The 27,431-nt window shown below is 38.5% G+C and overlaps 1 protein-coding gene across 4 annotated transcripts in view; it reads right to left on the reverse strand.

Moving 5' to 3' along the window:
• LOC134347862 (dual specificity tyrosine-phosphorylation-regulated kinase 1A) overlaps nt 1–21,319 on the reverse strand; it is a 156,350-nt gene extending 135,031 nt beyond the window's left edge. For 3 of the 4 annotated variants that reach the window (XM_063050399.1, XM_063050397.1, XM_063050400.1), the window contains exon 1: nt 20,975–21,319. The gene's annotated coding sequence lies outside the window, so the exon portion shown is untranslated. Of the gene's footprint in view, nt 1–20,511; nt 20,829–20,974 lie in introns of those variants that run through there. The other variant, XM_063050398.1, reaches the window with a different exon arrangement.
• Between the last annotated feature and the right edge of the window lie 6,112 nt (nt 21,320–27,431).

Genomic DNA, 27,431 nt, shown 5'->3' on the forward strand with positions numbered 1-27,431 from the left:
AACTCACCAGCCACGTGTTTTTTTTAAAACACAGAATGCACAGCCAGGGCAGGTGGTAGATGCTGATACAATAGCAAAGCTGAAGAGGCAATTAGACAGATATACAAACAGGCAGATTGGATTAGTTAAATTGGTATGATGGTTGGTGCTGTTGTGTTCTGTGTTCTAAAGGGTTATTGCACTGATTGGTCTAGTCTCCACATGACTCGACAACCACAACAATGATGTCAACATTGACACAGCATTAGACATGCCTGCATTATAGAAATTGCTGCACTTTGCTTTAAAGAGCTTATCATGTGAAGGAGAGATCTATCCACCATGAATTAGGAGTAGAGTAGAGCACTCAGCTTACTGGCTCTGTTCTGTCATTCTAGCAGATTATGATTGACCTGATGCTACTTATTATCTATCACACTCTTATTTATCAAGAACTTGTCTCAAAGAAGATTGGTTTCTGACCAATGAATGAAACAGAGACTTTGGAAGTTTATACTAAACCTCATAACAAAAGTTTCACCTCATCTAACTTAAATGGATCAAAAGAAAAACTGCTGGAGAAAAACTACTTAGAGAGCCATGCAACATGGGGGGGGGGGGGTAGAGAGAAGAGGAGTGGAACTGTCTTGACCAAAAGCATGGAAAATTGAGCAGTTTTTTTGGCTCCAGATTCCAGTAAATGGATGAAGACCTTTCTTTGGACAGTGATCACCTAGTTCAAGACATAAAAATATCAAATACTAAAGGTCATAACTTTAACGTGAGAAAGGAAAAGTTTAAAGGAGGAGCTTATATCTGTCATATTTTTATTTATTTATCACACACATATACACAAACATACACAAATGGAATGGGCTGCCAGGGAAGTATGGTGAAAGAGAGATATGATAGCAACACTTATGAGGAATCACATCAACAGGGAAGGGAATGGAAAGTTATAGCTCATGTGCAGGCAGGTGTTTAAATTGACATCATTGCTGGCACAGGTACAATGAGCCAAAGAGTTTTTCCTGTACATACTGTTCTGTTCTAGAAACAGTGCCTTGAAAAAGTACTCAGGCCCCATTACTAATTCCACATTTTACTATCGCATTTTCTAAATATAAAATATATTGAAGTAGGATTTTTGAGCTAATCTACAAACGTTTGTACAAGTCAAATCAAAGGAAGAACTATAAAACCTGTCAACAATTTAATAAAAGTTAAAAACCAAAATTGTGAGGCTGAAGAAGTATTCATCCCCTTTGTAAGCTGCTACGCTAACTTTCCTCAAGTGCAATATTATCCTGACTACTCATCCAATTTGCTTATGTAGAAAACTGGAGGATCACCTGTTTTCAATGAATTCATAATACCCCCTTTCTCTGCAAAGTCCAACAGTATGGTAGATTTTCAACAGACCAAACCAAAATGAAAACAAAACAGCATTCACGGCAAGTCAGGAAAATGATAATCAAGAAGCACAAATCTGGGGAAGGGTACAAGACCATCTCAAAGGCACTGAACAGACCTCGGAGCTCAGTGCAGTCCATTATGAAAACACAGCCACATTGCCTAGGTCAGGCCACGACTCTAAACTTGGTTATCAGAGAAGAATGACACTTATAACAGAGACTATTTGATGCCAAAAGTTACTCTGAATAAGCTGCAGAAGTCAGTGGCTGCAACTTGAGACAAAGTTCATGGCTCAACCATCTAAGGCCTTGCACAAAAAGGATATTTATGGTAGAATGGTAAGGAAGCAGCTCTGGCTTTAAAAAAAACATATGCTTGCCCATAAAGACTTTGAAAAGTGCAACTTAGAGGATACTGTAAAGATGTGGAAAAAAGTCTTGAGGTCAGGTGAGACTAAAGTGGAACTTTTTGGCCTCAACATTATGCAATACAGGTGGCATAAATCTCATACTGCGCACCAGCCAGGTTATACCATCCCTACTGTAAAGTATAGTGGAGGTAGCATCACATTATGGGGATGCTTTTCAGCAGCAGAGATGGGAGATCTGGTCAGAATTTATGGGAAGATGAATGCTGCTAAATACAGAGAGATCCTGAATAAAAACCTGCTAGCTTCTGCCAAAGCAATCATGGAGTAGCTTCAAATGAAGAAAATTAATGTTCTTGAGTGGCCCAGTCAGTGACCTTAACCTGATCGAACATCTCTGGCTAGACCTCAAAATTGCTGTCCACCACCACTCCCTAACTAACCTGGGACAACTTGAGCAATGCTGCAGAGGAATGGGCAAATTTTGCTTCATAAAGTTGTGTAAAGCTAATAGACTTATCCAAAAAGGCTACAATAGCTGTGAGAGGTGGTTCAACTGAGTACTGTGCAAAGGGAGATGAATATTTTTGAAATGCTGACATTTCAGTTTTAGAATTTTATGGTTTTTCATGCTTTACAATATTGCCCATTTTCAAGTTCAACTATGAAAGAACGAACATGTGATTTACAAATAAAAATGCTCAATTAAATTGATCAACATACCTGGCTGTAATACTCATATGTAAACAATGGGTTAGGGGCTGAATACTTTTACAAGGCACTGTATTTCAATGTAACCATATCCATTCTTCCTATAAACATCCCAATACATGAACTGAAAGCAACAATTCTACCGATTTTTCAGTACAGTCTATTTGTCGACAACTGACAGCTCTGTCAACTGTGAATACTTGCTAATCACAATGCTCTAGATTCACGTCTGACACCACAGATACGAGCAAAATAATCTAGTCTGACACTTGAAAGTAGCAGTGGAAAAAAAAACACATGTTGGAGTTGCCAACAGATCCTTTCTGCCATTTTGCATGGATCTTAAATAATTTTAATATAATTTTAACAATGAAACTGTTACCACTTGTGTAATGGTTGACATTCAACATTCAACACCACAAATACGATTCATTATTGCACTGTTATTTGTGAAAGAAAAATACACTGAAAAACTGGCTCTCCCATGCTAGGAAATCCAACTTTATGCAAATTCAACCATAAATTTTAAAATAATTTTTCAAGACAGTAATAACATAATACAAGAAAACTTTGTTATTGAAACTTGCTCTTACAGAACTCATAAATTCACAACCCAAAAATTTGAAATGCAGAATAAAATGCGTTTTCATGGAATTTAGATGAAAAAGATGATAGATTAATACGAAGTTACTTTCTCCCCCAAATCATGTCTCTTGACGTGCAGATGATGTGCTTTTTGCATCGGTGCTACTTTGAAATGTCACAGTAATATTGTAGGTCATCTTGTAGGAACATAAACACAGTAAGGTCAAGAGTAATAAAATATTGTGTTATTGATTAAAAATTGATTATAGTTAACTAATGTAATACATGCTCTGAATATTTGTTGAAAGATTCACAGGAAATGTGTGCAGAGCAATACCATAGAGGTGGCAATAAAAAACAGATGTTTCTGACATGGGGCAAAAAAGTACCAGTTTATGGACATTACTCAGGAACTGAACTCTTGTGTAACTCAGCAACTGTACTTCATTGCCACTGGCCCATCCCAAGGTCATGGAAAGAGGCTTGTGTTTGAAAAGCCCCTTTCCATTTCAAATTTGACTAAAAGGAACATATTCTGTTAGTTACAGGGAATCCAGGTTGTACCTAAAGGAACAGTAATCAATACGGATTAAGGGCAAAAGTTCATTGCTTAGCCAGGTATTTGTCTCTTTTTTTGGTATTTATAACAATAATATTTCAGTGTAACATTGTAACTCATGACTGCATTAGAAAACTGCATTGCAATACTTGAATAGAGTTCCCACTAGCTTCCAACCAAAACCAAGTACAGTGGATTTCAGTTACTTGGGACACATCGAGGCAGTGCATTTTGACCCAGTTAAGCAGCTGCCCCCAATTAGCCGAAGTTTCATGGAAATAGTTAAAAATGTATATAAGAAATAACAAAGTACCATTTAACTGAGTAACAAATTCTGCATTTAAATGAAATACAGAACAAATCAGAACACTACCAATACTACTGGTAGTTGTTCATATATCTAAGGACGACAGAAAACCCATGTGGGAGAGTTTTTTTTTTAAAAGTGGAAAGCCATTGCACTGGGTCTGTCCATTTTCTCCACCTCAGAGGTCCGGGTCCGGTATACAAGTATAGTCACAACTTCCAGGGTTGCAATGGATGACTGTGAATTCTTTTGTGCCTCATCATGCTCTTCACCCTCCACAGAACACTGCAGAACCGCCTTCCTGGCTTTTAGATCTTACTACAGATCTCACCCACCCAGTCTGCTAGAGCAGTATTTAAATGCTAGGGCAGTGATGCTCCTATTTCACCAGGGTATGACAACCATCGGCTACCCTCACCTGGTTTAGGACCTCTGTCAAAGCAGTATACTACCAACCATCAGTCACAAAGAATACTGCTTTTTGAACACCCTAAGTGAGCGTGACTGAAGTTAGTTAGAACCTGTTTGGCAACAGTCTCCAACCCCAATTACGCAGCATAGTGTCCCAATTAAATAAAGGCAATCCCAGCTATGTTCTTAATTTGTTTTTGCTCTTTAAGAGTTGAGCCAAATAAGCGACTGCCCTGATTAACCAATGGTCCAATTAGACAGAATTCACTGTATAAATTTTACTTCAAATCTAAAATGAATGTTACAAGCAGGAACCAAAAAGGCAAATGAAAAATACAGCACAAGTACAGTGGATTCCAGTTAACTAAGCTACACTACTGGTAGTGTTCGAATTTGTTCTGTAGTTCCATTTCATTACATAATTTGTTACTCAGTTTGTCTTTTTTTTAATACCAAAATGCACTGGTCCCAATGTGTCCCAATCAATAGGAATCCACTGTATTTAAAGGGGTACATGACAATACAGACTAATGTTTTTTTTATCAGATTGGATCTTACTTTTAAAAAATCATTCATGGTTTGTACTTTGTGTATTAAAGTATGTTATGAAAAATATCAATAATGACAGAAAACTTGTACAAAAATTGGAGGAAACTCCAAATTGCATAGGTTCACACAAATGAATTGTCCAATAAAAATGCAGTATTTTATGTGAACTATGAATTATGTATTGTATGCTGGTGCACCTACCATTATATTAGAGAGATAAGCAGGCTAAGGTATTAGAATCACAAAACAAAGCTGCCTACTAAGATTCTCTTGGCCTAGACAAACTACTGATCAAGTTTGTCCTATTTGAAATGGAAAGAGACTTATGTCTGAAAAGCCCCTTTCATGACCTTAGGGTATCCCAAGGGCAATTAAGTACTTTTCAATGTGATATTCTTCCCTGAAGTTCTTTTTAATCAGTTTATATAATTGTGACTTTTTTGTCAATGGATTCAACTGTCCAGCCCATTTTTTGAATGGATAAAAATTACACTAGATTATGTGAATACAAAAAGTATTCAGTAAAAAAACTACCCCCCCCCCCACCAAGTGCTAAACCTGTTTTACTAGATTTGGATTAATTCAAACCAACAATTCAAGTTCCTCTCATTTCCAAAATATCCCCAAAATTCATTTCAGAGCTAACTTCCCCAGGAAATTAGGGAGATAAAAAATAAAATTTGCGTTCTATGGAGCTTTATCCAGTACAAGTATTAACTATAATAACACAGGTAGGAATTTGTTGCTTGATTATTGTTCTTTTGTTCAATTAGAAATAAATAAGATACATTTTTAGAAAAAAATTAAGTCAACAACAGTAATTTACTTCTATGCCAGGATGTAAAATAGCATATGAATATTTAAAATATATCCTTTTACATTTGGCTTTTAAATAATCTTTAAACAAAACTGATTTTTTCCCCAATCACAATATAGCCAAATCATGATAAAACAAAGATTGAGCTTCCACATTTAGCAATGTACTAGTGCAGATAAGGCCAAACCATTGCTGGGAAAACACTAGATATCTCAATAGTATTGTAGATATTCTGTGTTTGAAGTAGACAATAAGATTTCATTATTCCCAGAGTTTAGAGCAATAGATTTCACATTTTCATAAATCATAAAAATAGAACAATTTTATTTGAATCAAATATGGAGTATAAAGTGCAAATAAAAAGGCAAAGTATTGGCAGATACAAAAAAAATGTTTTACAAGTACATGATTGGGCTGTAAATAACAAATAAATAAGTATTTGTTTGAGAAATCCGAACAGTGGTTTGGGTCAAGAAGAGGAACACCCAATGGTTGAATAATTTTTTTGTAGCTACGAGATTACCAAAGCATTGCCAACATTGCCACTGTCGCACTTACATGAGATGCTGTTGGTGCAAAGTACATTGTAGCAACAGAAATTAAGTCCTAGCCCACAGACCTTCTCATTTGCTTCCAAAAATTAGAAATAATTTAGAAATAGTTTAGAAATAATTTCTATTTGTGTTTTTTTCAATTAATGACAAAATTGAAAATCTTAGAAACATGAATGAGGGGTCAGACAAAAACTAAGTTTGCAGTACATTTCAGTTCTCTCTGCACAAATATTGCCTAGAAGCTAATGACTTTCCAATTTATATTTTATTTCAGATATCAAGCAGCTGATCTATTTCATATTCAATTCTTCATATTACTTCCGTCAAGTGGATTAAAAAAAAGTAAAAGGGCAAAGTTGAAATACTGGAATAACAGGTTAAGATCAAACACAGAGTGTTGACCAGGGACATTGATAATAGAGACAAAGCATGAAGCAAGCTGCACATCACACCAAATTAAAACACACACACTCCCACAAATACAGAGCGGGGAAGCACACCTGGCAGGCAAATATAAAACGAGAGCAGGAGAGTACCTAGTGGCTAGGGTAATATTCATTCAGTCTGCCATCTGAAAAGGTGGAAATAACACTTCAGTTTCCTCCTTAATGGGAGACCACTAATATTGCAATGATTAAAATTCCTTGGAGGATTAAAGAATACCTTTCATTCAAGAAACTTACATAATGAAAAAGTGAAATAGTGATTCCCCCACCCCCAAGAAAAATAAATAAAATCTCAAGCATGATTTTTAGGAGGATGAAGGTTCTCCACCATAGGGTGCAATCAACAAATTGGTTTGGTGGAGATAAAGGAAGAAGTGAATGGAGTGCAATCACAAGCACAAGATAGTATATTTGGAAAGAACAAAGAGTAAGATAACACAAAAAAATGGTAGAATACTAACATGGAAGGGATTAGACACCAGGGGACTTTGAAGCTATTGTTCATTGATTTCTAAAGGTAACCAGATAGGTAGCTAAAATGGTTTTTAAAAATTTATTGTGATTCTTATTTTCTACTGGGCAAAGCACAGAATTTAAGAGTCAAGTAATTATGCTTTCTGGACATACACTGTACAGTTCCAGTCACTTCATGACATGAAGGATATGACAGATAGTTTTAAGCTGTTCTACTGTTGAAACATTTAAAGAGTTTCATGGGACTTACAACAGGGTAGGTGCTGAAAGAACACTTCCCTCTGTGGTAATTTTTGAACTAGAGTGCATAGTTTCAAAGTAAATGTCATTCAATTATGCAGAGAGAAGGTGAATTTCCTTCAGCAAGAGGTGAATCAAGGGTGGATTCAAGGGCAATGAAAAGAGACAACTAAATGCAGCCATGGCCTAGAACAGATCGAGCAGTCTTATTGAATACTAGACCAGACTCCTTACTTACTTCTTCAATATCCAATGTGTTCAAGCAAAATGGCAATTACTTGTGTGAAAAGAGGGGAAAGTTAATGGAAATTATATAAAATCTGGACAAAATGAAAAGGAAGGACATGCCTGACAGAGGGATTAATATCCAAGGTGTTAAAGATTTGAGTTACATTGATTAAAGGATCTACAAATTCACCTGGAGCAGAGTGGATCCATAACTCACTGGTAATAAGTCTGGAAGAGGCAGAAAATTCCAATCACATCCAAAAGTACCTCCAGCAACACACACAAAATGCCGGTGGAACACAGCAGGCCAGGCAGCATCTATAGGTGGAGGTACAGTCAACGTTTCGGGCCGAGACCCTTCGTCAGGATTAACTGGAAGAAGAGATAGTATGAGATTTGAAAGTGGGAGGGGGAGGGGGAGATCAGAAATGATAGGAGAAGACAGGAGGGCGAGGGATGGAGCTAAAAGCTGGAAAGTTGATTGGCAAAAGTGATACAAGGCTGGAGAAGGGAGAGGATCATAGGACAGGAGGCCTAGGGAGAAAGAAAGGGGGAGGGGAGTACCAGAGGAAGATATAGAGAGAGGGACAGAGGGAGAAAAAAGAAAGAAAGGGGAAAAATAAAAATAAATAAATAAGGGATGGGGTAAGAAGGGGAGGAGGGGCATTAACGAAAGTTAGAGAAGTCAATGTTCATGCCATCAGGTTGGGAGGCTACCCAGACGGAATACAAGGTATTGTTCCTCCAACCTGAGTGTGGCTTCATCTTGACAGCAGAGGCGGCCATGGATGGACATATCAGAATGGGAATGGGACGTGGAATTAAAATGTGTGGCCACAGGGAGATCCTGCTTTCTCTGGCGGACAGAGCGCAAGTGTTCAGCGAAACAGTCTCCCAGTCTGCGTCGGGTCTCACCAATATATAGAGGGCTGCACCGGGAGGACCAGTCACAGTACATCACACCAACCGACTCACAGGTGAAGTATCACCTCACCTGGAAGGACTGTCTGGGGCCCTAAATGGTGTCTCCGTTATGCATTTAAAAAGTATTAACCTACAAGGCCCTTAAACCAAAAGCTAACAGGTACTGTAACCCAAATGACTATTTCTAGACTCATGGAGATGAGAGTTCTGGCAGCCTCTCTTCTACAGATTTCTAAGCTTTTGTAATAGAATTTGGAAATCCACCATTTACTTCAAATTTTAATTACAAAATGTTTTACAATATTTTCCAAACATCCAACTTTCTTCAACAAGGCTTTTTGACTCAGGTTTTACAGCTATCTATATATTTAAGTTAATAGCATATTAATTCTATAATATGGGGCAAGAGTTGGCAGAAGGTTCCTTACAGAACACTGAAAGCAAGTAGTAAAAATATTTACTTTACTATTAAAATGCTAGTTTGATTGGAAAGATACATAGAATCACATCTTCAAAACAGTCAATTAAGGGATAGAAAAGGCCCTTGAAGATGCTAGTCACCCAAGTTAAAGACTTGCTCATTGGTCTCTCCTCATGGTTAGACTGACAATTACAACAAATGAAAATCTGCATATTAAGCAGCTCCCACCTATCTTTAAAAGAACTTGAACTGAAGCAGAAAAGCTAGAAGAACTAAATGCAGGTTAAGCAGGAGAAAAGCAGAACTGAAGTTTCAACTCAAGGGCCATTTATCATAATTGGAAAAATTCAGATTTAATTTTCAGGTTTATAGCAATGATTACATTACAGGGAGCAGCTGGGTCATTTACATTATCAAAAGTACTAGAGGAAAATAAACATGATTTACAAGGATAATGTTTAAATCAAGAAGAGGTACTCATTAAGATTAAATACTTTCTTCCTCCTTGGAAACATGAAAGTTGGGATCTAAATTATGCAATAATATGTAAACAAGATTTTAATTATTTGAAACAATCCCTGTCAACTCATGGGAAGTTACACCCAAGGAACAGTAATGAAACATGATCAAAATGAATCCAAAAAACACATTCTGGAAACTTTCTGTACCCAGAAAGTGGAACTTGCTACAAGGAGCTTGCAATGTAAAAATTACAATTGCATTTTACAAGCAACTAGAGACACTCATCCATGGTAGGGGAATAGATAGAAGGGAAAGGACTCATGGAACGCAGCAAGGAAAGTTCAGAAAACTTCAAAAGTAAATTATCAAAGTACACGTATGTCACCATATACAACTGAGATTTGGTTTCTTGCAGGCATACTCAATAAAATTAATAGAATCAATGAAAGAATGCAACCAGCAGGGCGCAACCAGTGTACAAAAGACAACAATGTGCAAATAAAGAGAAAAAGGACTAATAAATTTCAAGAACATGAGATGAAGAGTCCTTAAAAGTGAGTCAATAGGTTGTGGGAACAGTTCAGTGATGGACAGTCAAGTTGAGTTGTTATCTCCTCTGGTTCAAGAGTCTGATGGATGTGGGGTAATAACTGTTCTTGAATTCATGGAGCACAAACAACTGCACCAAATGACCACTTTCTCTGCTGGATCTTGCATATACCTCTATATAAAAATGAGAACAACCAGTACAAGCGTACCAGCCATCATCCCTGACTTACTTCTAAACCTGCCTGTGTAAAAGTTGGTTTTAAATGCACTGTTCAACTTTGAAAATGTTGCCAAACTTCAAAATGATGTCAATACGCCCAGAATTTCAAGTATCACTTAGGTAGCCATTATTTAGTTGAATTAGAATTAAGATATCCAAAGTGCTTAGTAACTTATGTCCACTAATGTCAAATTGATAGTCAATTATCAAACTTATGAAAAAGTTGGCACGTACATATCTCCGACAATGTTTTTGACAACGGAGTAGAGAATTGATAACAATCAGAAAAATAGGACAATTTAATCTTATTTCTTCTAAAATTTAGAATTAAAAGTTAAATATGCTAAACAAAAGCAAAATTTTATATCGAAAAAGGAATAGGTATCAAAGTACCATTACTAACAAGTATTCTTACAGACACCCAACCGTGGCCAGGTTCTATCAATTCTAATGTAAACAGCTCAAAATTATTTAAAAATAGATTGAATTTGATCACTACTGACTTCTCTCGAACACCGACCATCAAACTGGCAACTGCATTATGTTAAAGAAAGACAAGTGATGCATTGTACTCTGGCCTCAGCCACACATTTTGCCAGCGGATGTATGGCAGTCATAGGGTCATAAAGCACTACAGCACAAAAACAGGCCCTTCGACCCATCCCGTTCCGTCAACTTAAACCTGGACCATACTCCTCCATTTACCAAATGTCTCTACATGTTGAAATCAAACCCACATCCACCATTTCTACTGGCAGTTTGCTCCAAAATGTCACCACCCTGAGAGAAAATCCCCTTCATGTTCCCCTTAAACATTTCACCATTAATCCATAATGGTCTTATGTCTTGATAGTCTCATCAATTTCACTGGAAAAAGCCTGCTCGCATTTACTCCATCTAAACCCCTCATTATTCTGCAAGTTGTAAATTGAACTTAAAAGTAAATTACATGTCCCACACTATATTCAAGCCTTACATTACATTTTAATTGTTCCAATCAGTATGATGAAGCAGCAACATTGTTTGTAGCTGGACACTCCATATGTTAAAATGACGAGGAAAGTCAATGGTTATCTCACTGTGTTTAAAATATACTTTCAGGGCTCTGCCTCTGCAGATACAGGAAGGTTTCTTCTAGCCAGAGATCCTCAAATCAGCTGTTCATCTCAAAAAGGAGGTCAGCCATTCAGGACTGAGATACAAAGAAATTTCACCTAAATCAAGTTCAAAAATTCTGTTCCCAAAAGGGAAGACTCAGTCACTGAGCACCTTCAAAACAGGCATCACTATATGTTTTAAAACTAATGGATATGGGGCAACTAGAGTTAAATGATCTGGAGTATAAAATCTGCCATGACTTTATTGATCGTCGATTCCAAGATGCCCGAAAGAAACCAATCTTAGGGCTTTCACGCTCTCAAACAGGTGGGATTGGAGAGATAAGCTTGCAGACAATGTATTCATTCCAATGTTTATGCCAGTATTCCCTAGGTTCCTGATAAATAGATTCAAAATTTTTTAAGTTCCCTCCCAAATGCTCCCATGATGCAAATATATTTGCAGCACATTTATGTAGTCCCCTAATATAAAAGTGATATCTGGTCCACAGATATTTCACAACACTGCAATTTATGTTTCAAAAGCAGGTTAACATTCTACACCCAAAAAGCTAATTCTCATGTAGTTAAATAGCTTGACAACAAATAATATATATTTAGTTTAGTATATAATAATACAAACAGAATCCACATGACTTTAAATTCAGATTTTCTCACCACACTGTTGGAGGTCTTTGGTCATTGTGTCTCTGACAGTTCTCAGAGCAATCCCATTCCCACTTACCCTGAAATCCAACCTCTCTCACATACCCACAAATTAGATGAAGATGGAAAACCCAGACTGTTATGCGGAAAGAAAATCATGTTTGTAATTTATGAAGAGTTCTTGCCAGTGCAGTGTGCTTCATCGATAAAGAACCATTAGATATATTATATCTACACTTTCAAAAGGCACCGCGGACCATTTATTATTGACAATATTCTTGAGGACTGGCCGGCCCAGGGGGGCGGGGGGGGGGGGAGATAGGGTTACCAACGGACAAGAGTAGCAGTCAAATACGTTGTGTTTACCCCGAGAAAGACTACCATGATCATGAAGCCTTGCACGGGCACCTGTGTGCGCATGTGTGTACGTGCCGATTTTTTTCTACAAATCGTTTTTGGTGATTCTGTTTTTTGGGGGGGGGGGGGGAGATATCTGTTAACCACAACTAGAATATAGGTGATAAGTGGCTAATACACTCAATTTCATTTCTAAAAGGGTTTATCTAACAAATTTAATATTAAACACACAGCGCATATTTTCCTCGCATGAATATAGCGACGTCAATGATCGGGGAGGACAGGGGAGCTTGAAGTAAGTGTTGAACGAAATTCCAGTGGAAGTGGTAGAGGCAGGTTCAATATTACCATGTAAAGAAAAATTGGATAGGTATATGGACAGGAAAGGAATGGAGGGTTATGGGCTGAGTGCAGGTCGGCGGGACGAGGTGAGAGTAGCATTCGGCACGGACTAGAAGGGCCGAGATCACCTGTTTCCGTGCTGTAATTGTTATATGGTTATACAAGTCATTTATAAGTCAATAGCATCGTAACATTTTAAGTAACGTTTGGATATTAAACACACAGCACATATTTTCCCCATATGAACATATAAAATCATTGTAACACACCAATATCGCTGAATCAGTGGGAGCCCTGGGCTTGTTTCACTGCAACAAGACGGTGCCATCGAGGGGTGATGGGAGACAGCAATACTCGAAGGGGGTTCCTTATGTCCAGTCTATTCCGTAATTTAGTTTTCGTTGCATTCTATGCAGAGATATGTTGGAAATGGAAGCAACGTTTTCAGTGCTTTTGTGGCTATCTCAGGATATCTAGCCTTTATTTTGAATGCCGGCAGAGATGTTATGTCAAACATACTTTTCAGCCCGCCGTCATTTGCAAGCTCGAGGAGTTGATCTCCTTCCTACACTGACATGGATGATGCGCGGGTAATGACCTCGCGTGCATTCAAGCTCAACAGTGGGCGTGACAGGGAATGAGGAAAGGTGCAGCTGACTCATATCGCCAAACCATATTGATTCCTCACAGCCCGGTGGTTGGAGACTGCTGTAATAAGGTACTACACAAACAAAATCATAGCACAAGGAAAGCTTGAGGCTAATAGCACAGATGGAGAACTGAGCAACAGAAGAGAGCCTTGGTATAGTAGGGCTACATTCAGATTGAAATGTTTCACTTGCCAATTCTCAACTATTTACAAACTATTGTCATAGCTCATTAGAAGTAGGAGGAATGGGTTTGGTTTGTTTTTTTCATTATCACACGTACCAAAGTACAAAGGAAAACATGGTTCTGCATGCTACCCAAACATATCGATTCATCAACACACATAAAAGTTGCTGGTGAACGCAGCAGGCCAGGCAGCATCTCTAGGAAGAGGTACAGTCGACGTTTCGGGCCGAGACTCTTCGTCAGGACATCAGTACATTGAGGTAGTACAAGGGAAAATACTAAGAGTGCAGAATGAAGTGTTCCAGAGAAAGTACAATGCAAGCAGACAATAAGATGCCAGGCTATAACAAAGCAGATTGTGAAGTCAAAAGGCCAAGTTATTGTACTTGAGGACTGTTGGAACAGTCTTATAATAGCTGGAAAGAAACCTGTCCTTGAACCTAGTCATAAGTGCTTTCAGGTTTTTGCATCTTCTGCCCAATGAAAGGGGGAGAAGAGATAATGTCTAGGGTAAGTGGGGCTTTGACTTTCCTGGCTGCTTTACTGAGGCAGTGAGAAGTGTGAACAAAATCCATGGAAAGGAATCTGGTTTCCATAATACACTGAGCTGTATCCACAACTTCCTACAGTTTCTTCCAGTCTTGGTCCAGCTGTTGCCATACCAAGCCTTGATATATCCAAATAAAATTCATGGTCCTCTATCAAACTTGATGAGAGCCAAAATTTACATAACAAATTCCTTTAGCCACTGGAGGAACAAGAAGGGGTGACATGCTCGCTTGACCAATGTTCTACATGTTTGGACCAGGACAGGCTGTTTGGTGATGTTTAATCTAAAGAACTTAACACTCTCAACACTTCACAGTCCCATCCTCAGGGTCGCTCATGTAAAGAGAGGTGTGGGCTGGGTTAAGTGAATGTTATCCAAATTTGCTCATGGTACAACGATATATGAAACACCAAGTTGTAAAAAGAGATAAAGGAGGTTAAAACAAATAGGTGAAAAATTTGCCACATATGAGTTTAGTGTGGGAAAGAAGTAAGGGCTATCCATTTTAATAGGGGAAAAGTACAACGTCGTTCAAATGTAGAGGCTTCAGAATGACAGCTCTTGTCCATGAAACAAAGTTAGTATTCAACTTAAGCAATTATAGTTAAACTCCAATGATTTGCTAACTGGGTATATGTAAATCTTGATGGTTCAGTTTGACTCATCATTTGAAATCGCAACAGCTCACCATCTGGCTCTCATGAAAGAGAGGAAGAAGGCAAACAGATACAATTTAAACTGATATATTTTAAAAAGCACTATTGTTTACCTAGAATCACCCTGATGATGTTTGCCTAATTCCCCAACCATTCTTCAGGACACTGTTCCCATTCACCTATCTACTTTTTGAGGCCCAATTTCCGCACTCCCTTTCTACTTGTCAGGACCCCAGATTTCCTGTTCTCCATCAATTTGCCAGATTTCCTCAATCCATAATCTCTCTAAACATTTTAAATTGTTAGCTGTGCTCCCTTGAAGCTTAACTGGTTCTCTTTCCCACACTCTTTAAACTTAACAGAGCTTCGTCACCCATGCTCCATCTAAACCTGGCCTTTGTTGTTAATTATTCTACAGTGTGACTTTAAGCAAATTGAATTAAATAATTGGTGGCAATTGACAGAATAATTAGTACAGTAACCATCTGATAATGCAGAAAATCTTTTAGTCTAGAACCAAACTCCTGAATGCTCTAGATTAAATGGGCTTGCCTTTACTGTTAGCTGCATGGAATACAAATCTGGAGTTATCTTGATAGAATCATATGGGGCACTGGTGACACAACAGGTGAAAGGGGTTCAGTTTTATTCTCCTTATTTAAGAGATATACAATCAATGGAAGTTGGTTAAGAAAAAGTTTACCAGGTTGACTTCTGAGATGAATGGGCTGTTACCAGTTCTTTATTAAGAGGATGACGGGATGTGAGGTTAGAGGTGTATTATCTAAATTAAGAGAGCAATTAAACATGACACCTCATTCAAGGATTCAGCTACTCTCAGCTGACAACCCAGTAACCACAAACGACAAGACTTAATACCAATTGTATAGTTCAAATTTTTCTCACCAGATAACAAAAAGTTAGGCGATCAGAAATTTTTTTTTATATAAATTGTCAAACATTGTTTCACTGAAATCTTGTTGACAGTTCTTACATCAAAAGATAGAAATTAGCTATATTCGAAGACAGTTAGACTGGTACATAAATAGGAAAGATTTAGAATCGACCAAATGTGGGGAATGGGGTTAGCTTGGATGGGTATCTTAATTGGCATGGACAAGTTAGGCTGAAGAGTCTGTTTCCATGATGTATGACTTATCACCAAGTTAAATTTACTAAATTAATCAAAAACTTCAAAATCAGCTAGTTACTTTAGATCAGTCATCAACAAAAAGATTTCATCTTTTAAAAAATGCTAGTTGATTTTAAAATGCAGAAAATTAGCTGACTGTAAATAAACGAATATAAGTTTTAGATTGAACTTGAGACTCGGATTCAGTTACCACATTTACATTGAAATGTGTCACTTGTGTTCACAGAGCAATGTACACAAAATGCTGGAGGAACTCAGCAGGTCAGGCAGCATCTATGGATATAAATAAAAGTCAACATTTCAGGCTGAAACCCTTCATGACGATCAAAAGAAAAGCAAGCCCCTTTTCTCCCTCCCACCCACACTCACTCATCAACTCTTAAGTGGGCAAAATATTGGCAAATGGCATACAACATGGTAAAAAAAAACTGCTCACTTTGGAAGGAAAACTGGCATTTAAATGGAAAATGCAGAAAGATGCAACACAACTATATACAAGGGTTCTTGGACATGAAGACAAAACTAACAGAAAGGTACATACAATGGATAAAGATAATTCTGGAATGTTGGAGTAGAACAGTAGAAAAGCTTTGCTCTAAAGTACAGAGTAAAGACACATCTACAGTACTGTTAAGTTTTGAAGATATATTACATTTGGTTACAGTTTACAAAGATGAAAAATCCGTGGGAAATCTAAACTAAAAGCAATCTGCTGTAAACACTCAACAGCCAGGCAATTTCTATAGAAAGAAAAGTTAAAGTGAAAATTCCTCAAAGCTGGTTAAGACAGAAAACTAGTTTTAAGTTGCAGAAAGAATGGGAGAAGGACAAATAATCCAAAGAAAATGCCAATTAGATGAACCTGAGGCATCATCTTAAAAGGAATGATTGAGCGTGTCTCATCTGGAAATGATGAGTTTAAAAGCATAAAGGCAATTTCGTTTATATCAGGAAGCTGGACAACATAAACACTGGGATTTCATTTGTCCTCATGGGAGAATAGAGGACCAGTAGATGGCTTTTTAGGAACTTAAAAGAGATATGAATTTCCTAAATACTTAGTTCCAGAAAGCTTTGAAGACCAAATCCTCTGACCTGAGATGCAGTCTTTTAAATAGCAGGGTAACTGAAAGTTACGCAGATATGGAAGGAGAATGGACTTGAGGAAAGCTAGATCACTGCAAAAGCTAAATAGTTACATTTTATCTTATGGTGTAAAAATTGGCAGAAAGATTGGCCATGGTGTTTTTGAAAGGAGACATAGGCGCTCAAGTGATCTAATGCACTGCTCCTACAGTTTTTTTCTCTATCATAGTCTTCATTACAAATTTGGAAGGTTGCAATTAGTATTAGAAATAGCAGACATCACTTTTAATTATTTTGTGTGAATTTGTTCAACAGTACAGATGAATATCATCAACTCTTAACTTGTTTCCCTCCAAGAAACTTGATGTACTGAAATCTATTAGTACTTCACAAAATAGTGATATTGCAGGAGGATTTACAATTATACCGATTCAACAAATTTAGCAACTTTTGATTTTGAAATGAGAGTTCATTCTTCCATGTCTGCATCTTTTTTAATTTAACATGCAACCTTATATTACTTGATGGCAAATTTCAAATATCATGCTTCTCATTTGTACAAAAGTTGGAATTATATAACAAAAGTTGGCAAACATTTCCTATTTTCCAACACAGATTATAACAGACAAGATTTTGTCTTCATAGTTGTCAATAACATAAAGGCATATGATTTACAAAATAATATGCAAGGTGTTGGTGAATGGAGTGTAATAGGTTTTCAGTGTAATGAACAGTGTGCATGCATAGTTAGTATAAATAAAAAGAAAATTTAAATCAAAATTAAATTAGAGTAGGTGACCTATTTGTTCATACTTAATCAAAATCACCTGATGGTACTAAATCATAGAATCACAATGTTTGTGCTTAAATGGTGCATACACTCCATTTGCCTGCTAGACAATTTTATTTATCTTTCAAATATTTTCATTATACTATCAAGAGCATCCACTGCCACAAAAAGGGAGGGATGATTTAGATATCAACTTTCTCAGTCAAATTTGAAAGAAGGAGAAACATCACATTTCATAATTTAAATATGCTTAAGATTATCTCAAGTTATAGTGGAAATACATTAAAGATCAAACTAGCAACTGTAGATCAATATAGATATCCAAATACTGCAAGACACCTTCTAAAATAGAGCAATGTTCCCTTTATTCTCGTGAAAGACAATTTCGTAGCAAGCTATACATTGAACTGATTCAAAAACTTTGTTTTGCAAGTGTTACTGAAGAATACCAAATTCTGTAAACATAATCTTGTTTCAATCCATGTTCTTTAATGTTATATGACGTCCCAACTACGAACCTAAAATTCTCAAACATGCTCACCAATTACTCAATATGCATTGTTTCTGCCTGAGCAATTACTTTTGATGTGAAATCCCAAGATTCTAAATTTCAATTTCTTCAGTCTTTGTGAAGATTCAAATAAATCAGATTCAATAATTTTCAAAGAGTGAAAAGTTTGATTTTTGAAATTCTAACAGGACAAAGTCTAGTGGTGCCATATTACAAACCTGCACTGTTTAAGAAGGGAAAATGTTCTATTTGGGAGATAAGCAATGTGTTGGTACTCAATTATCAGGACCTAGACTACTTTTGCTCAGCAAGTGCAACTAGATCCATAATTTTAACAGGAGGGGCTGAGATATGGTGTCAAGCATGGTTTTGCAAAACCAAGCTGTCAAAGAGTCATACAAGCATGATTGGTTAAGTGGTGTACTTGGCTGGTGTAGGTTTGGGTCAGAGAAATGAGAAAGATTTTTTATTAAAAGATATCTAGATAAACACACTAATGTCAAGTTGTCCATTTTCATATTTAATTTGTACCCAAGTTCAGTCCCTTGCACTCTCCTGATCCAGAGAATAAGCAACGTAATGAATACATTCATGATCTAGAATTTACAGTAAGTTTCAGGTTTTATTCAAATTTTAATGCATGCAATGGTGTGTACGTTATGATGTGCCTCTCTGAGGTGTCGTACTATTCCGGCTAAATACAAGTTTTAATAAAATTAGGTCATTCCAAAGGCATTGATAGGACTTTATAAAATGTTAACAATGCTTCAAATAAATATGCCAATGAAAATGCAGAACTAGGGCTACTGGAATTTATCTTTATTGGATGGCGCAAGATCATGGGTGAATTTAAGCATATCGAAAAAGTAGCAAGGCTAATGTTTTTGAGATTCATGGACAGATGATAGATGAGAAAGCCAAGATTGGGTTAATATAACAGACCTAGGTCTGACATAATTAAGATTGAAATATAAAACAGGTTACATTGCTATAGATAAATCTAGCAGTTAATTATTAATACATTGGCTCATGTTCATTAATAAAATCATATTCAAAACAAAACTCCCAGTTTAAGTCAGCTGTTTTCACCTGCATAATTTGCCATTTTTGAGCCAATAAGTACTCAGACCCAGGAATAAACCTGTGTCCAACTTATGTTGATGCCTGATGGAAAGATGCAAAACTGTTGCAAACAGTGCCACATTTTTAAAAAAGCACATGTTGATTATAAAGCTAAACTTTTCCTCTTTTCTAACAACACAAGCTTTAGAAGTCACATGAAACCTAATGCCAAATCACGATCTATGCAGCTGAAATAAAACTAAATCAATTGGGTGTTAACAAATTTGTGCATTTTTTAAACAAGATCTGAAAACTATTCCCTTCCATTAGCATTCTGTATACAAACAAAAACACAAGTAAACTTGGAAACAATCAGTGGTGGATCTCTAATGCAAAAGATTCTCCACAACCAAACGTGGGCACTTAAACCCAAACCATATGAAGTTTAGAGAAAGATCATCAAATGGAAACTAAATTAAATTATTCCCAATAAATTTATGTGACATTAAGCTATCAATAATTATAGGAAACCAGAAGTTAATCCCAAAACATATTATTGACAACTTAATGTCACTGACAATACAGCCAAACAAGATTTAAGTCTCTCCAGACAAGTAAAAACCCAAAGCTCTACTCAATAAAACACCTTAAACATTCACTGTTTGAAAAAAATACTTCTGTTTACCAGTTTTAATTTGCTGTTTGCAGATATGCAAGATAGGGACATACGACAGATGAACACACTGTCATAATTCTCAACATGCCACTTTGGGATCTTGCATGTGAACATAGCAGATCAAAAATTTGCCACCTACAAGTACCAAATAATGTATATATTGCGATTTCAATGACTTATCCTTGCCACCTAATACAGTCCAGTATTTAAAAAGCATTTATATCGGGCATCAGTGCTTTACACAAGTCCTTTCATATGGATGGAACTATGGCTAAAAAGGACTCAAAATAAATTGCAAGTAACGTACAGTGGGTATCAACATGCGTTCTTTAAACTATGCCTCACAAAGTATACATAAGCCAACGTCCGCTAAACAGGCACAAAACAAATTTCTTGGAAGTCCTCAAAATAAATAAGAAAACCTGCTAAATGTTTAAGATATAATGTGTGTTGTGGATTTATAATTCATGCTCGATTACCATGCCCTATGTAGCGTACACTGTGACACTTACAGTAGGCCAGAGTCCATCTTTTGGCTCTCATTCTGATAACTAGCACGGAGATAGGATCCCAAAGGAGAAATAACTCAGTGTCAGGTAGTCCGTCGCTGGGCAAGTCAGGGAGATGGGAGAGAGGAACAAACTGCGAGGAATGAAGGAGACAAGAGTGACGCGACCCTCTCTCGGTTGGCTTTCCATCATTCTCTCTCACTCCCTCCTTCTTGTGTGTTTCGTTCGGCCCCTTTCTAGTTGCAGAGAAGCGGCTTGGGTTTACACTGCAGGCTGATGTGTCGAGGGAGGAGGAGTGAAAAAAAAATAAACCTCCGCCGAAAGTCAGACATCAGCCTCAGTCAGTGTGAGTTATAATTATGTATTTCTTTAATGGTACCTTTTTTTCTTCTCTCCCGCCTCTCGCCGTTCCCCCACCCCCTCCCTCTCCCTCTTTATATTTCACAAAATGGCGCGCACTACAAACCTGCGCAACAGCAAACACCTCCTCGGCGCCGCCTTTTTTCAAACCCGACTTCCACCTCCCTGCGCTCCTTCGCCAGACCGACTTCTCCGGCCGCTCCGACCCACCGACCCTCTGACAATCCAACTTTCTCTTCGCGCTTCTCCCAATCTGGCCGTTGGAGCCTCTCCCTAGAGGCAGCGGGAGTTAGACGGGATGGAGAAGACGGGGATTTTAAAAAAACACCGTGAAAACAAAACAAAAAAAACACACACACACAAAAAAAAATCCGAGGCGGGAAAGACCTGAGAGAAGGCGAAAAAAAATCTCTCTTCTCTCCGCTAATAACAAAATGGCGGCTGACGGAGCGTGTTGCTATAGAAACTGTCAATCAACTTGGATGCCCCGGATGAGGCACTGACGTTTCCAAGGGGAAAGGCGGGGCCTAGATTTCTGAGGATGTTGTCAGTCGGCGCTCAATGCCCCGGATGACGCACTGATTAATAGGGTGGGACGTGTTGCTACGGAAACTGTCAATTAAATGTGGCTTTTTTTTCAAACACTTAACTCATGTTGCAAGGGAGTGGTCGCTCATGGAACTTGCTGGGCTCTTTTTCATGGTCGGTTTCTGCAAAGCTTGCGCAACTGTGTCTTATGATGCCCTTGAAGCCGCAATAATAATTGATAAGCCATTTAAAATCTTTGCAAAAGTTTTATGTAAAAAGATCCCCCCATCCCCAAAACAGAACGAGTCCCTGTCTTGCACAGTAACCGACCTGTGACCTGAAATCTACGAATGTGCACACAAAGTTTTGCTATTTTTAAAAGATATTGATCCTCCGCTTTGTTCGTCTATTTCAAGGAGAACGTAAAATATATATTTAGGATGATTACTGAATGAGTTTCATTCTTCTTGGATGTGCAGCGTTGTTTAAATAGCCCCTAGGTAATTCTTAATGATTTAAGTTAAACACTGACAGCCACTTTCGTCATCTGAGGGGCAACACTTTATCTTCCCAAACCCACCCCCCCGAAGCCGCAGTGAGTCCTTTATGTCGTGAGCTTGATCGTAAAAGAGTCTTCCTCCCCACGCTTTTATTATCGGTTATGGCAGCGAAACTGTAGCTTAACAATAGATTTACTTATAAAGGACAAACGAACGGATATTCTCCCCATTCGCACCAGCTGCTGTGACATTGCTAGTTCAGTGACATTCAGTGCGATAGGTGTCGGGCGCAAACTGCGTGGAGGACGGGCAGGAGCCGTGAGTAAGCAGATGAAGCTTCAAGAAGCTCAGTCCGCTTGCATTTTAAACAGCTAAACTCTCCCAGTGTCATTTGTTCGTGCAAGCGTTGTGATCTCACGCGCGATCCTGACAGAAGCATATCGCTAATTTAATTTTATCAAAGAAAAGTAAATGATCCACAAAGTCGACCATTCAACGCTATTTAAATTGACAAACGTGGTGCTGAATGACGCATACCTGTATAGTTCCATATCAACTTTAACCTGGCTCAGCCAAGAATACTTGCAATTATTTTCAATACTAGGGAATAGAAACGGGCTGGGCCCGACTATTTTCTAAGACATTGATGGCATTTGCGAGGAAAGGAAATTCAAGATGAATGCTATGTTGCAAAAACTCGTCACGTTGCAAACAGGTATCTTCAGCTGTAGTTTAGTTTTATGTGTGTTCAGACTTAACCAAGTGAGCTGGTTCTCCCTCTATCACCTACGGCAGGGAAACGTGTCACGTCAGTGTTCTTCTACTTCGGGGAAGAAAATCTCAGGGACACTCCTGTCACTTAGCCCCACGGATCACGCCGGGCGGGGTAATGCAGAGGCATGTTGTCATTTGCTGACCTTGCAATGTGCAGCGCGCATGCCCCACGCTTGCGGCACAATGCCCCGGAGCAGCCAAGCCCGCGTTTTGTCCCGGGTTGAGTTGAAACAAGCCACTGGATTGTGATCTGAATACATCGTGAAACGTATGCAGCGAGAGAAACCGCGTTGTCTGCAATGCCCACACCATTCCTTTTCGATCACTAACTATACCAGTCGCAGAGGAACATCCAACAACCGGAATTAAAAAAAAGATGCCTCTTTCTTTCATTTAGCTTAGCCCAATCCTCAATATCCTATCAGACATGTACGTATGGATGGGTAACTCGCAGACTCAGTTCGGATTGATTAGTGTTAAGGTCTGCGCAAAGTGTCGCTTAAAAACGCCGACACGACTTGCTGACCAGCCTCATCTGGTCCGACCCCAGTCTTCGGGATGCGGCCGCGTTTCTCCAAATTCCGCCGAAAGGATAGGGCGCTTAATTCTTAGCTGGTGACAATAAACGGCGTGTGTTTTAGACCTGTTAATTCGGACATCCAGTCCATCAGGTGAGTGTAATGTTGAGAAATGCAGTATAGGGAGATCCTAGAACCCTGACAAATGTTTGACCCATAGCCAACATCATTTAAATACTGTTCGTCCGGAACCTCGCTGCTGTCTGTAAATATACACACATGGAGAATAAATTGCGTTGGAGTGTCGTGAAAGAAACTATATACATGCAAGTAACACACACACACATAATGGCAGAGGAACTCAGCAGGTCAGACAGCACCTACGGAGAGGAATATAAATCCTGATGAAACATTGGCTCTTTATTCTTCTCCAGAGATTCTGATTGAGCTCTACCAGTTTGCGTGAGGTTCTCTGGATTTTCAGCGTCTGCAAAATCTCTGGTGTTATATAAATAGCAATCGTGGATAGTAGAAGCTTTTTCAAGTACATAAAAATAAAAGAGATAGGAGAGTGGATATGGGAATGCTAAAAAAAAATGAGGCCGGAGAAATAATAACGCGGGACAAGGGGATGGCAAATGAACTGAATGAGTACTTTGCATCAGATTTCACTGCAGAAGACACTAGCAGTGTGCCAGATGTTGAAAGGTGTGAGGGAAGAGAAGTGAGTGTAGTTACTATTACAAGAGAGAAGATGCTCAAAAAGCTGAAGGAGCTAAGGGTACGTAAGTCACGCAGACCAGGTGAACTGCACCATAAGGTTCTGAAAGAGGTAGCGTTAGAGATTGTGGAGGCATTAGAGATGATCTTTCAAAAATTATCGGACTCTGGCAGGGTGCCAGAGGACTGGATAATTGCAAATGTCACTCCACTCTTTAGGAAAGGAGGAAGGCAGCAGAATGGAAAATATAGACCAGTTAGCCTGACCTCAGTGGTTGGGAAGATGTTGGAGTCAATTGTTAAGAATGAGGTTCTGGAGTACTTGGTGACACAGGACAAGATAGGACAAAGTCAGCATGGTTTCCTTCAGGGAAAATCCTGCCTGACAAACCTGATGGAATTCTTGGAGGAGATTACAAGTAGGATAGATAAAGGGGATGCAGTGGATGCTGTATATTTGGACTTTCAGAAGGCCTTTGCCACACATGAGGCTGTTTACCAAGTTAAGAGCCCATGATATTACAAGAAAGTTATTGGCATGGTTAGAGCATTGGCTGATTTGTAGGAGGCAGCGTGTGGGAATAAAATGATTCTTTTCTGGTTGGCTGCTGATGACTAGTGGTGTTTCGCAGGGGTCATTTTTGGGACTGCTTCTTTTTATGCTGTATGTAGATGATTTAGATGATGGAATAGATGGCTTTGGTACCAAGTTTGCAGATGATTGGTGGAGGGGCAGGTAGTGTTGAGGAAACAGGTAGGCTGCAGAAGAATTTAGACAGATTAGGAGAATGGGCAAGAGAGTGGCAAATGAAATATAATGTTGGAAAATGCATGGTCATGCACTTTGGTAGTAGAAATAAATGTGCAGACTATTTTCTAAACAAAGAGAAAATCTAAAAACTGAGATGCAAAGGGACTTGGGAGTCCTTGTCTAGAGCATCCTAAAGGTTAACTTGCAGTCAGTGGTGAGGAAGGCAAATACAATCTTAGCATTTATTTTAAGAGATCTAGAATACAACAGCATGGGTGTGGTGCTGAGGCTTTATAAGGCACTGATGAGGCCTCATCTTGAGTACTGTGAACAGTTTTGGGCTCTTCATCTAAGAAAAGATGTGCTGGCATTGGAGAGGGTCCAGAAGAGATTCACAAGGATGATTCCAGGAATGAAAGTTTTACCATACGAGGAACGTTTCATGGCTCTGGGTCTACTCTCGCTGGAGCTTAGAAGGATGAGGGGCAAATTCATTGAAACCTTTCAAATGTTGAAAGGCATGGACAGAGTAGATGTGGAAAGGATGTTTCCCATGGTGGGAAGTCTAGGACAAGAGGGCACTGCGTCAGGATAGAAGGGCATCCATTCAAAACAGAGATACAGAGAAATTTCTTTAGACAGAGAGTGGTGAATTTGTGGAATTTATTACCTCAGGCAGCTGTGGAGGCCAGGTTGTTGGGTGTATTTAAGGCAGAGATTGATAGGTTCTTGATTGGACATTGCATCTAAAGTTAAGGGGAGTGGGGCTGAGGAGGGAAAATAAAGATCATCCTATTTGTGACAGGTGTAATTTTGAGGTGGCTATTTTAACATATGTTTTGGTCTTGTATAAAGCTAGATAATCAAAAGTCTTGGATCTGAACCTACAACTTAATTTACTTATGGCGATCTTTGGGATTACCCCATCGGAAGCAGGAAATATTCCTGTTTCCGCTCAATGTATGATAACCTTTTCAACTTCATTGGCTAGGAGAGCCATTTTATTGAAGTGGAAGGATTCTAATCCGTCTACTGTCTTTTATTGGCTCTCCTCCATTATGTCCTGTTTAAGTTTAGAGAAAATAAGAAGTCGGACATTTGATACATCCTTTAAATTTGAGCAAAATCTGGCAACCTTTTAGTCAGTATTTTCATTTGGGTTGATTTATTACTCTTCCAATTATTTCTTTTCAAAGTTTTAGATTTGGTCAGAAAGTCGCATCCTCAGAATGGACTGCCCAGTCCCCTTTTTTCCCCCTTTTTCTTATAGCGTAGTGGGTTTTTTTTTCTTCTCATTTTAAAAATTTAAGGTTTTTTTCTCTCTCTATGAATTGATAAGAGGAGGATTAATTATCTTTCTTTTTTATTATATATTACATATTTGCTTAATACTATATGATTTTGATAATGTCTATTTCACTTTCTGTTTGTATTGTTATTGATATATATATTTGAGATAATTCTCCTCTTGTTTGTATATATGCTTTTTCTAAATCAATAAAAAGATTAATAAAGAAAGAAAGAACACCCATGATTGAACAGCGGAGCAGACTCCACGGCCCAAATGGCCTAATCCTGCTCCTATATCTTATGGTCTACAGTCTAAATACAAGTATTTCTTTTTCAATGTGCGCCTGGTTTATAAATCCATAGCATTATCACACCCCCTCACCACCTTTTTCCTGCCTTCGCATCGTCCTCTGCCCCAGTAAATTCAATGCACAGAATGTGTGGATCCCAGATCCAAGAGTTACCACCAAAACATTTCTGGCCCAGGTAGTATCCAGTGAGAATCCTCTGGCCATGTGTTTCAACATACAAAATGCCAGATGAATTCAAAGGGTCCACCAGCATCTATCACAGGGGTTCCCAATCTGGAGTCAACAGACCCCTCTGTTAATCGTGTAAAAAAGGATGGGAACCCCTCCCTGAGTCTATCAGATGAAAGACCTCAATCCAAAACGATGGTTGCCTATTTCCCTCCATTCCATCCATATTCCTGCTTGAACCACCAATTTCCTCTAAATATCGCTCCAGATTTTAACATCCGCCATCTCTAGTGTCTCCATTGGCCTTGTTTTTGTGCATATATTTGCATGCCTGAGAAAGTGAGCACAATCTGTCACGGCATTGTGGTCTTACTAAAGCAAATCACATGCTACATTCCATGCTTAGCAGAAAATGCCCATGTTCAGGCATTCCGGAGGTTCAGAAAGGCACTCGCCATGAAAGACTAAGATAACCTTGCTTTTGCATTAATTTTTGCAAATGCTCTTCACTTTTTCACTCAAGTAGCATTCATGGACCAGCTAGGAGCAATACTGAAAGAACTGATGGGTCTCTGAACTCACCTTGAACTTTATTACCACGTGTTGCTTTGTGCTGTACAGATCTAGTAGTGTTCGTATTTCTGTGTCGGCACGCCGATGTTTTCCCCTTTCTTGGAGAAGGTCCAGAGGAGGATGACAAGAATGTTCCCCGAAATGAAAGGGTTAACGTCCTTAAAAAGGGTCTCAGCCCCAAACATCGACTGTTTATTCATTTCCTTAGATGCTGCCTGACCTGCTGCGTTCCTCCAGCATATTGTGTGCGTTGGTTTGGGTTAATATATGATGGCCCTGGGCCTATGCTCACAGGAGTTTAGAAGAATAAGGTTAATCTTGAGCACATACGGTTGTGTAATCACTAAATAAAAGATGAGACGCAATGCTTTGAGCTCCAGTGGAAGAGAAGGAAAAGTCAAAATAACACTGCAGGGGATTTCAGTGGAGA

Source organism: Mobula hypostoma, chromosome 6 (assembly GCF_963921235.1).
Source record: "Mobula hypostoma chromosome 6, sMobHyp1.1, whole genome shotgun sequence".
NCBI classification, from domain to species: domain Eukaryota; kingdom Metazoa; phylum Chordata; class Chondrichthyes; order Myliobatiformes; family Myliobatidae; genus Mobula; species Mobula hypostoma.